At 36.1% G+C, this 12,950-nt stretch overlaps 3 non-coding genes across 3 annotated transcripts; all 3 read right to left on the reverse strand.

Annotated features, from left to right (window-relative positions):
* Window positions 1-139: 139 nt before the first annotated feature.
* Trnay-gua (transfer RNA tyrosine (anticodon GUA)) lies at window positions 140-232 on the reverse strand. The gene is made up of 2 exons: window positions 196-232; window positions 140-175 (listed from the first exon to the last, which is right to left on the reverse strand). It is a non-coding gene; the product is annotated as a tRNA-Tyr (tRNA).
* A 4,035-nt stretch (window positions 233-4,267) lies between these two features.
* Window positions 4,268-4,360, reverse strand: Trnay-gua (transfer RNA tyrosine (anticodon GUA)). The gene is made up of 2 exons: window positions 4,324-4,360; window positions 4,268-4,303 (listed from the first exon to the last, which is right to left on the reverse strand). It is a non-coding gene; the product is annotated as a tRNA-Tyr (tRNA).
* Window positions 4,361-12,534: 8,174 nt separating this feature from the next.
* Window positions 12,535-12,627, reverse strand: Trnay-gua (transfer RNA tyrosine (anticodon GUA)). The gene is made up of 2 exons: window positions 12,591-12,627; window positions 12,535-12,570 (listed from the first exon to the last, which is right to left on the reverse strand). It is a non-coding gene; the product is annotated as a tRNA-Tyr (tRNA).
* Window positions 12,628-12,950: the final 323 nt, after the last annotated feature.

The following is a 12,950-nucleotide window of genomic DNA, read 5'->3' on the forward strand; positions in this document are numbered from 1 at the left end:
TTTTTATGTCTCTCATATAAATGGATAATGATCCCATTAAATCTCATTAACTTTTATCCTCAAGTGGCTTTTGACCACCTTAAGTTGTGTCCCAGTGATATTAAAAACGCTCATAAAATAAAGACTATAAAAATGAGACTCTCGCGAGACGGATTCGAACCATCGACCTAAGGATATCAGTCTGAACGTGTACAACTACAGTCCTCCGCTCTACCAACTGAGCTATCGCGAGTTCATGGAGTTGCCCGATTTTTTATATATATTTATTTACTTTCTTTCTTTGTGACGACATCAGGAATGTGAAGTAATTGTGAAACTAATGACAGAAAAACCTGTCTTGTTGCTTTCGTGGTTGTTAATTAAATACGCGGTCAATAACATTCATTACATTCAATCTAAAATAAAAGATAGACTCATAATCTACTGAACGGATTTTAATCAAACTTGCCATGTTCATAGAATATAAGGCAGAAAGTTACATAGGTCATGTAAACTTAACTTGGGTCAACTTTGAAATTCATTAAGAGTCACTAATGTCAAATAATCCTTTTCTGATGACCGTGAAACTTTTTAAAATATTGGGGTTTTGTATTATAGACATACAAAGAGGTACGAACAAGTTTTCACCAAAAAAAAAACAATTATATAACAAATAAATGTTATCAAGGCAAGATAAATTACTTTTCTTCCAAACTGGAAAATTTTTTAGTGTTTTTATTTAATATATGCTTATTCGGTTTGAAAAACAAGTAATATTTAGCATTACCAGAGACAAGAAATTTAGACTAAATCACAAAATAACATATCTAACTACAAATAGGCTGAAAATAGGTCAGTTTACTAAAGCAAAATGATATCTATCCTTCCTATAAAACGCATAAAGAGAAGTGGTGAACCGAAGGTCAACTGTGCTTTTGTCCTGTAAGTGGCCGCTTATTGGCTGATTAGGATGAGGGCGTTGGCAATTAAGAAGCTGATTGGCTTACTATATATAATTTTTTTTAAATAATTATTTATCTATTCTTAAATATTCTATGAATCTTTCTCTTGTTACGATGTGTTCAGAACGATGAAAACTAAAAAATCGAAAATGTTGATGTTATTCTCGTGTACGATTTAAAATGCTATGAAAATAAAGCATAAAAATAATGGTTATATGCAATAAGTTGTCGAGGGACATGTTTAGGACTTGCTTTACGTTTTCTTTTATTATTATTACTAGTCTGGGTGCCCGGCGTTGCCCAGGTGTTTGGAGGTGTATGTTGAGCAAAAAAAAAGATGGTAGTAGGCAGGCAGGCTGTAACCAGTACCGCGAAGGAGCAAAAGAATGTAAAAAAACGTGACGTATTTGCTGTTGCGCCAATCGCTAAACCTGAAGTGACGTAGGTTTAAATTAAGGCTAGACAATTAAAAAGAGGATGACTTTCGGAAAAAAACGGCGATAAAAGCGACCCCTCCCTGTAGAAAACTGCCCAGTTGAGAGTAAAGGAATTAATGTTTTTAGCCAATTTTCGATATTTGTCGTCCGAAGGGTAGTGCTTCAAAACGATACCGATCTCGTGAAAATCCGTCACCTCTGTCAGAAGTTTTAGGCAGACATACAAACATACATACATACATTTAAACAGACAGGTGAGATTTATATTATAGAAGATTAATTTTATTTGATTACTTTTTTATTTGTTTTATTTTTTTTTGTGTGTGTAAAATATTTCATTGGTGTCCCACTGTCATCGAAAAAGGCTTATTTAGCATCATTTTTGATTTTTCATGACTTTCAGAGATGATTTGATATAAATTTACATGACCTATGTACTCTCTGAATTATATTGTATGAAAATGTAGCTACTTAATCGTGAAGTGGTTACTGCGAACGTTACAAAGCAAATAGCTCTAATTGCTACAGTCTTTCCTTTTTCACTAAGTTGGAAATCACTTTCGTCCTCACTTCTTAAAACGAAGAAGTTTTCACAAAATGTGTAAACTCAAACAATTTTTGATTCAAAAATATAACACGTATATGTAAAAACAGTAAGTCCGCGCGAACTTAGAAATGTTTTATAAGAATTGGTCAAAGTTTCTTATGATTGGTGAAGTACTACAATGTATTCGTGCCAAATATGCATAAACTAAGATCACCCTTCAATGAACTGTCAGGGAAGAACGAAAAATGGATCTGGATGCAAGAGCGTGAAGAAGCATTTCAGGAAATTAAAGATATATTAACGTCTGACTTGTTTCGGGCATACTATAATCCCAAGAGGGATATTGTAGTTGCAAGCGATGCCAGCGCCTATGGCATAGGAGCATGCATATTACACAAAATGGATGATGGAAAAGTAAAACCCATAGCGCATGCATCCCGGACACTTTTGCCAGCTGAAAAAAATTACTCGCAAATTGAGAAAGAAGCGCCAGCCATTATATTCGCGGTAAATAAATTTCATCGTTCCCTGCACGGTAGACAATTTCTATTACAAACAGATCACAAACCATTATTAACGATTTTCGGATCGAAAAAGGGACTACCACAACATACATACGGCGAATAGACTCCAAAGATCGGATACCATGCTTCTGAACTACAATTTTCAAATGGAATATGTACCATCTAAAAAATTTGGTCACGCAGACGTGTTATCGAGGTTAATACCTAAGCAGACAGAACCATTGGAGGTTATGGTAATAGCAGCTATTCAAGCGGAAGTTGACGTAAAAAAAATACTTTATGTGACACTATAAGAAAACTTCCAATGCTTGATGATATTAAGAGTAAGGCAGAGGTGGACGAATTTATTATACGCACGAAAGAAAAACTTGATGAGGGAATATATTCAATTTTCGATAACGCTCTGTTATATAGCGACATGGTGGTAATTCCTGCAACATTACAAAAAAGAATGCTCAAAGAATTCCATGTAGGACATCCAGGTATGCGCTCTTTTGTTTTTTTGCCAAACATGGATAAGAATATAGAAGAAAAGTAAGGGAGAGTAGAGGATGCGCATTAGCTATGAAAGCTCCTCCAACTCAATTCGAATCATGGGCAAAACCGGACTGACTCTGGTCGAAAATTCACTTAGACTTTGCGGGACCGCTAGAGGGGTTCTATTATCTTATTGTAGGCAGCCTATTAAAGTGGCTAGAAGTACTAAAATGCAAGAACCCCATATCCGAGGCAACTATTAACTTCCTGTATGAACTATTAGCTAGGTTTTGAGTAGTAGACTGCATTGTCACAGACAATGGAACAAAATTCACGTCTACTGAATTTAAACATTTTTGTGAGGATCATCTAATCGAGCATATAATCATTCCACCATACCACCCAAGAAGTAAAGGGCAAGCGGAGAGGATCGTTGATATATTTAAGAGAGCTCTGAAAAAAGCAAGTGGATCACCGATAGATAAGTCAATCCAACAGTTTTTACAGGTTTATAGGGTCACGTCGAATGCAACCATCGAAATGTCGAAGACACCTGCTGAGGTCATGGGCGGACGCAAGGTTAGATCGATTTTTCACAATTTGTTACCAAACCAGGGTAAGCCAAACCTAAAAAAAAAAAACGATAAAAAAAAAACAGTATAGAGTTGGCGAACGAGTCTTCTACAAGATTCACAAAAATGATAGAACTTTCTGGGAGTCAGGCATTGTTGACAAACAAATAGGCAACATGGTCTATATGATTAAGGGATCAGATTTCGTGCACAAACGTCACACTAATATAATGCGGAAAAGATACTCGAATAGTGAGGTGACCAGATCGTCCGAAGGGGACATCATCGACACAGTGTTTGATACCTTATCAGAGAAAGCTCCTGAGAATAGGAGGTAAAAAAGAAAACGGAAAACAACTAAGTTGATTGGGGTGAACCCAAAACAGAAACGTTATTAATCCCCAGACGGGATATTTTCAAAGGGGGGTGTTTACCAGCCTTTCTATGCTTAAGGGAAATTGCGCCGGTTCTCACTATATGTATAGTGCCAGTAGTGTCTACACCGGTGAAACGGAGTGAAAGTACTCCACTGCCTAGCTGAGCGCACGTCACTTATACCCGTATTCCTACCTTTGTACCTGTGATGTTAATACACGTCGTTTGTTAAAACAAACTCGACTTGATTTGGTTCTTTTACTATTGAGTTACGACAAAACACTTATTAATCTCATTAACTTTTATCCTCAAGTGGCTTTTAGCCTTGATAAGTTGTGTGCCAGTAATATAACATTAAAAACGCTTATAAAAATAAAGACTATAAAAATGAAACTCTCGCGAGACGGATTCGAACCATCGACCTAAGGATATCAGCTTGAACGTGTACAACTACAGTCCTCCGCTCTACCAACTGAGCTATCGCGAGTACATGAAGCTGTAAGCTTTTTTTATATATATGTATATATTTACTTTCTTTCTTGGTAAAGACTCCAGAAATATTAAGTAATTGTGAAACTAATGATAAAAAAACCTGTCTTGTAGCTTTCGTGGTTGTTAATTAAATACGCGGTCAATAACATTCGTTATATTCAATCTAAAATAAAAGTTAAAACTTTTAACTTTTATTTTTAATGGTTTGTTTTTTAGCTTGACTATCGTTGGTTCACGATAAACTCATAATCTACTGAACGGATTTTAATCAAACTTGACATGTTCATAGAATATAAGGCAGAAAGTGACATAGGTCATGTAAACTTATCTTGGGTCAACTTTGAAATTCATTAAGAATCACTAATAATGTCAAATAAGCCTTTTTCTGGTGACTGTGAAGATTTTTTAAAAAATTGGGATACAAACAAAATACGAACAAGTTTTCACCAAAAAAAAAACAATTATATAACAAATAAATATTTAGCATTACCGGAGAACAAGAAATTTAGACTAAAACACAAAATAACATATCTAACTACAAATAAGCTGAAAATAGGTCAGTTTACTCCAACAAAGGATATCTACCCTTCCCATAAAACGCAAAAAGAGAAGGGGTGAACCGGAGGTCAACTGTGCCTTTGTCTTGTAAGTTCCGCTCATTGGCTGATTAGGATGAACGCGTTGACAACTAGGAAGCTAATTGGCTAACTAGAAAATTCAATAGCATGTGCGTATATATAAACGCGCGATAACCACAACGTTTCGCATAAACCTGGCGAATTTTCACGAGAATGAAGCTGTGTAGCTTAATTGCCATATATATTTTTATAACTTACTACCTAGCTTTACCTATGTATTGAGCACTGTTTAAGTAAATATTGGAAATTTACGCATAACATTATATCTTCGTATATTAATCTATGTGATGAAATGAATATATATATATATATATATGCACACACACACGTATGTGTGTGTGTGTGTGTGTGTGTGTGTGTGTGTGTGTGTGTGTGTGCGTGTGTGTGTGTGTGTGTGTGTGTGTGTGTGTGTGTGTTTTATCCAATAAACGTTTTCAGAATTAACAACTACAAAATCAACAAAACGGGTTGTTATGTCATTTAAATTGCAAAAAACACCAGCTGGAGCAAATTTTTGCGAATCAAGATTTTAAATGTACTTCCTTTCTTGCTCGTCTAATTAGCAGCCAGCTCCCAGTCACGTGACTGAGTTTATAGAAGGTTCTTCTCTCACACAACAGAACTCACCCGGGCCTTCAAGCTTGAGGAACGACTAAAGTGTGAATACAAACAATTAATTAAATATTGCTAAACACAATTAGATTCATTTTAATGAGTCACCATTTACCAAGACGAAAAGACACTCGAGGATGCAGCTTAATGCGATTACTTTGAAGAAGTATATTATGAAAGGCCTGAAAATCACGATAGCAAATTCATGTCGGCCATGAGCATCCTTGTGGCCTTCAGAAAAATGAACACTCCTTATTGTTATTTAACTTATTTGTTAACCCTTAGAAGAAAAAATTAATGTTTGTGGTGGTGAAGGCTTTGAAAGAAAAAGATCGTAAATTGAAACTTATTGAAATCGAAATACATTAAAGTTGTAAAATTGTTTATTTCTTAAGTAGTAGCGCCCCCAAGAAGTATTGCTATTCCCTTTTGTGTTACGTTCACGGAGACAAACTCAGTTTCAAGAAATCAATTTTGACTGTACATGTTGAAGGCTTAAAAACAGCTTTGTGCCATTTTTGCATTTCAGGCCGCTTACAACATTATGGTGAAACAGCACTGTAAACAGATCCTATAAATGATAGATAATTACGCAGAAATACGTGAAGCAAGTAATACTAAGAAATCAATATGTTAATATTTATATATAAGTAATTTAATGAACATTGTAACGTTTTACTCTCGAATTCGATACGTATTTGGGGGGGGATTTATTGGTACTTATGCAATCTATGTCACCGCGGCGAAATAACAACGTTAGTATTTAGAAAGCCATTTTTAACATGGGAAGGAAAAGGTGCTTTGTAACTATTTTGTACTTCACTTAAAAATTTAACAAACAAAAAATATTGTAAGAATTGAATTTAACTCGAAAATACTATTTAATAAAAAATAGCGCGATAACATCGATGCATAAGCACCAAAATATTTTTTTTCTACGCAATGTTAGGGAGGGAATATAAACAGCTTTCGAAAAATTCTCGGCATGAATGCTTACAAAGAATTTTAAAAACCCGTTTAATTTTCTATTAAAGAGTTTAAATGCTTCCAAATTCCTTCAATTTTTTTAAGTCATGAAGTAACTTATTTTCTCTTTCAACTACTAACAAAAGATTAAAATAAATAAGATATGAAAAGTAAAGAAATCAATTTGCTTTTCAGTTATAATAAACACAAATATATCAGAAAAATGCTTTTATTATATGAAGTTAAATAAAGCATTTTAGTCGCCATGTCAGTGCGAGAAATGCCCCACTCTATAGATATACATTTATTTCCATGTAAGTTTTATATAAAAACAATTTTTTGGTGGATTTGATCAGGAATATGAAAAAAACAATAAACATTTGTTGAGAATTCACTAAAATTTCCTTTAAAAACTGATTTGTATTTCGCAACGAATGAATTTATGTGAATTTTTTAAATATTAAATCTAGAGTTGTAAGCCATGTTTAGTTTCAGCACAGTTTCCGATGGTTAGTTGTTCTACACAAGTCGTGGAAGTGACTGGTTCTCAGTAGACAGTTCTTGAGTTAAAAGCCACAGAGCAAAAGATTCTTCCCGTGTTGATACGAAGAAAAACATACGCGAAGTTCCTACGGAAAAGGTTTTTATGGAGCAATTCTGGTTTTGGAGTGGTTGGAAGCGGAACGTGAATTAATTTGATTCGTCAGTTCCTAGCGGCATCGTTTATAAATAGAATCTCCCGATTATGCGGGGTCATGCCCTAACGAAATTTTGGGTTCGTCACCAAAATCCGTTTTTCATGGTAACAAAAATGAAATAAAAAAAGGGGGAAAAAGCATTTACGGCAAATTTCTCGGAAAAGAGTAATTAGTGGAAATGAGCAAAAGAAATACAGACCCGAATAAGTTTAAAATGATCCAAGTTTATTAAAACAAAAAGTTATCGATTGCCTTTATTTCCTAAGGCTGGGGTTAAAAAAACCCTTAAGGAAACATTTAGAAATACATTAAGAAAATACAAAAAAAGCGTCAATCTTTACTTGCAAGAAAGGCTGAAAGAAAGAACATATAAAAAAACGGAAAACAGTCCTTGTTAAGAATTCAGTCCTTTTAACAAAATGTTCAGTCTTTCTTTGACAAAATGTTCTTTTTTTTCTTTTCCGAAAGGACAAACAAAAAGTTTCTTTGACCTAAAATTGGAGAAAGAAGTAATTTCCTTTGTGAAGGCTCATATGCCTTTTAATTCAAAGGGGAGAGAAGACCATAAAGCCGCTTTGGTAGGCTTTATGTGTACAAATACGGGGTAAATTCTTGAATTATGGAAGATTTTCTTTCTGAAGGAAACTTCGGTTGAAAAATCTTTCAAAGAGGGGATTTCCTTTCTAGGGGCGATATTCTGCTCGTCTCGTCGGCGAAATTAAATTTTGTTCTTCTTAGAAAAGAACTCCTCAACACACGGTAGTTTCCTTCGTTAGTCCTTTGAGAATAATAATTTACCAGTTGTAAGGCTCGATTGTCTTTTAATAACCGTATTAATCTTCCAGTCGTAAGACCTTGTTGTCTTATAATGACTGAGAACAAAATAACGTTAATAGTTTAGTACCAATCTATGGAGTTCTAAACAAACGTCTTTCTCCAAAGGAGGAGAGAAAAAAACGTGGAATTTAACGTCAAGAATCCTTTTTGACGGAGCCGAATAGCGTCCTTGTACTTGGCCGGCTAGATTCGAACTGATGAAAACGGGTAAAAGCCCTTTCCTCCCCCCTCCTCCTCCTCCTCCTCCTCCTCCTCCTCCTGAGGGTAGGAGGACAGCTGGCTGCTACAAAGCGAACTATACCGATGCTGATGATGATGGAAGTGATCTGCCGGTCAAGGAATGCGTTCCTTGACCCAAATGGCGAGATGTTGAATGTGTATGAATAAAAAAATAAATAAAAATTATTTCTCTATTAAAAATTTCCACAACCCCATTATAATTGTGGATGCTCTCCTAGCGGCTTCGGCTGCAGGGAGACAGGGTAGTCGTACTCGTCAAGGATCCGTTCTTGACACTCAGCCCGACAGGTGAGGGATCGAGAACCGGCTCAGCACCTGTCGGATTGAGGTACACCGCTTGGGTACTACCTAGAAGGTCCACCCTCCCAGGCCTTGCAACCTGGCTTTCTGGTGGGCAAGTTAATTGCTTGTCGCCTTAGACGCCCCTATCGGGGAATGCCGACGGGGGGGAGGCAATTTTTGTTGAGGCGGGAGTGCCCCTTCTTTAGGGGAGCTCGCTTGTTCTCCACCTTCCGGCCTTGTGCCACATTTTGCTATGGTGGGCAGCAAATAAATAACTACCCTCATTATAATTGGGGATACTCTCCTAGCGGCTTCGACTGCATGGAGACAGGGTAGTATTACACGTCAAGGATCCGTTCTTGACACTCAGCCTGAGAGGTTAGGGGTCGGGAACCGGCCCAGCAGCTGTCTGACTGAGGTACACCACCTGAGTAATACCCAGGAGGTCCACCCTCCCAAGCCTTGCCACAGGGCTTTCCGGTGGGGCAAGTTTATCGCTTGTCGCCTGAAGCGCCCCGACCTGGGAATGTCGACGGGGTTACTCAGGCAATATTTGCAATTGCACGAGTGCCCCTCCTTTAAGGGGGCCTTCTTAGATCCCCATTTTACGGCCTTGTGCCCAATATTGCTGTGGTGGCCAGCAATTAAATATCTACCCCCATTATAATTGGGGATGCTCTCCTAGCGGCTTCGGCTGCAGGGAGACAGGGTAGTAGTGCACGTCAAGGATCCGTTCTTGACACTTAGCTCGAGAGGTGAGGGGCCGGGAACTGTCATAACACCTGTCGGACTGAGGTACGCCGCCTGGGTAATACCCCGGAGGTCCATCCTCCCAGGCCTTGCTACCGGGCTTTCCGGTGGGGCAAGTTTATTGCTTGCTGCCTGAGGCGCCCCGACCGGTGAATGCCGAGGGGGTTACTCTGGAAATTTTTGCAATTGCAGGAGTGCTCCTCCTATAGGGGAGCTTGCTTTATATTTCCACTTTCCCGGCCTTGTGCCAACTATTGCTGATGTGGGCAGCAATTTAAATCACTACCCCTCATTAGCTCAAAAATATTGCCACATTAAATAGTATCTTCTAACTAAGCAATAATGAATTTTATGTGCGTTTTTAATTATTAAATATTATATAAATACTAGCATTCAGCCCGGCGTTGCCCGGCGTTGCCCGGCGTTGCCCGGGTGTTTGGATGTGTATGTTGAGCAAAAAAAAAGAAAAAAAGTGGTAGTAGGAAGGCAGGCTCGAACCCGTACCGCAAAGGAGGAACAGAATGGGAAAAAAAACTGACGTCTATGCTGTTACGACCACCGCCAAACCGGAAGTGACATTTTTTTAAATAAAGGCTAGACTATCGAAAGGAGAGGATGACTTTCAAAAATATTGACGAAAAAAGTGATAATTTTCGATGGATGTCGTCTGTTTATTTACCACAGGAAAAGGTCAGTCGTTAGGCAAAGAAATAGTGCATCGTGATTGTTTCGGTGTGAGGACGAAAGTCTCACGGGGTTAAAATTCGGTCGTCCCTGGGGTATCGTGACATACCATAGGTTGGTTCGAATCGTTTAGACGTGGTTTGATACTGAAACAGAGAGCCGAACGTCGACGGGGCACTAGAATAGGGAGCCGGACATCGATGGGGCATTGAAACAGGGAGTGGATGTCGGCAGGGCACTAGGTGTATCAGAATTTTTGTAGGAATTTTTGACACCCCTAACACGAAACGGCGAATAAAATATAAAAAAAACTCGTAATTTCTCATTTAAAAGTGGGTTGTTTATTTTCTTTATGGATTATACTTCCAAAATAAACTATTACAGTTGTATAAAAAGTAATAGAAATATTATTTTTTTTATTTTTTAAAAAACAGTAATGAAATTAATTGAATTTTACGAGCTCAGTATTTTTCAGTTTTTAAAATTTTAAAATCTATCAAATTTTTTCTATTGATTCTATTTTTACGATATTTTCAGGGTCAATGTGAAATTTTATGCTCTTTCCAATAAACCGAATATAATATTTTAGACAAACGTTTTTTTTTTTATTTACGCCCCCCCCCGCCATTTACTAATGTCTATTAAAAAGTAAATAATTAATTTACTCACCAAAAGTGTTATATATCACAAATTGAAGATAAAAGATCAATAAATAATATACTCAAATTTAAAACAAAAAAGTAGTGTTTTTTAGAAATTTACCTGTAAAGTCTGAAGTTTAAAACCAATTTTTTAAAAACCACGTTGTTTGTTTGTTTTTTTTTTTAAATGAAACCTTGGTCCTTGCTCCTCTAATTGAAAAACAAATTAGGGTTTGAATTACATATTTCGAGTAGTTATAAGCTTGGAAAGACAGGGGGTCGAATTAATTCACGCCTCTCATTTTGAAATGTCTGTTAAAAAGGAAATAATTAATTTACTCACCAAAGTTGTATATATCACAAATTGAAGATAAAAGATCAATAAATAATATATTCAAATTTAAAGCAAAAAAAGTATTGTTTTTTAGAAATTTACCCGTAAAGTCTGAAGTTTAAAACCTTTTTTTTAATACGTTGTTTGTTTTTTTTTGCTGTTGGTTTTTTCTTTTTGTTTGTTTTAATGAAACGTTGGCCCTTGCTCCTTTAACTGAAAAATAAATTAGGGTTTGAATTATATTTTTCGAGTAGTTATAAGCTTGGAAAGACAGGATGTCGAATTAATTCACGCCTCCCATTTTGAAATATATATTAAAAAGTAAATAATTAATTTACTCACCAAAGTGTTATATATCACAAATTGAAGATAAAAGATCAATAAATAATATATTCAAATTTAAAGCAAAAAAGTGTTGTTTTTTTAGAAATTCACCCTTAAAGTCTGAAGTTTAAAAACTTTCTTTTTTTTAAAACACGTTGTTTGTTTTTGTTTTTTGTTGTTGTTGTTTTTTTTTAATGAAACGTTGGTCCTTGCTCCTTTAATTGAAAAAAAATTAGGGCTTGAATTACATTTTTCGAGTAGTTATAAGCTTGGAAACACAGGGGGTCGAATTATTCAATATTTTTCGCGAGATTTCTGACGCACCTAGCAGGGCACTAGAACAGGGACCTGGACGTCAACGAGGCACTGGAATGGGGAACATGACGTTTATGGGACACTGGAACAGGTAACTGGGTATCGATGGGGCACTGGAACAGGAGGCTAAACGTAGATGGCCACTGGAACGGAACTGGATGTTGACGTGACACTAGAACAAGGAGCCATGACATTGGAACAGGTAGTTGGATGTTGACGGAACACTGAAACAAACTAAGGTATTTTTAATTCAGTAAATGCGACTCTTCCGCAGCTTTATTTACTTTTAAGGTTTTTATAAATTAAAAATTAATAAGATGAATGCATTTTTTTGTTGCCGTTGTAGTAGTTTGTTAAATAAGTTTTCCTTGGATTTAATCTATTTTAGTCAGGAAATTTGAATACATATGTGTGTGTGTGTGTGTGTGTGTGTGTGTGTGTGTGTGTGTGTGTGTGTGTGTGTGTGTGTGTGTGTGTGTGTGTGTGTGTGTGTGTGTGTGTGTTCAGCATTTGTCTACGAAATAGAACAATATTTCTATATAGGATTATGTTATATTACAGTCAAAACAAACTATAACGAAAAATATTTAATTAATAAAATGCTCATTTGCAAAGCAATATGCAAATTAGTTAATCTCACGATTTAGATAGAATATACATCAGCGGTATATAAAAAAAAATCATGTTTCTATTGGATTAAACTTCGTCCTTTCCATTTAGCGTTTTTATGTTCATAATTATCCTATCAATCTCATTAACTTTTATCCTCAAGTGGCTTTTTGTCTTGGTAAGTTGTGTTCCAGTAATATTAAAAACGCTTATAAAAATAAAGACTATAAAAATAAAACTCTCGCGAGACGGATTCGAACCATCGACCTAAGGATATCAGTCTGAACGTGTACAACTACAGTCCTCCGCTCTACCAACTGAGCTATCGCGAGTCCATATATCTGATGGCTTTTTTATATATATTTATTTACTTTCCTTCTTTGTAAAGACTTCAGGAATATACATTAATTGTGAAACTAATGACAGAAAAACCTGTCTTGTTGCTTTCGTGGTTGTTCATTAAATACGCGGCCAATAAGCATTCGTTACATTCAATCTAAAATAAAAGATAAAGTCTGAACTTTTCATTTCAATGGTTTGTCTCTTTGTTTGACTATCATCAGTTCACGATAGACTCATAATCTACTGAACGGATTTTAATCAAACTTGCCATGTTCATAGAATATAAGGCAGAAAGTTACATAGGTCATGTAAA

This window comes from Euprymna scolopes, chromosome 13 (assembly GCF_053919585.1).
Source record: "Euprymna scolopes isolate OS-2025 chromosome 13, ASM5391958v1, whole genome shotgun sequence".
NCBI classification, from domain to species: Eukaryota; Metazoa; Mollusca; class Cephalopoda; order Sepiida; family Sepiolidae; genus Euprymna; species Euprymna scolopes.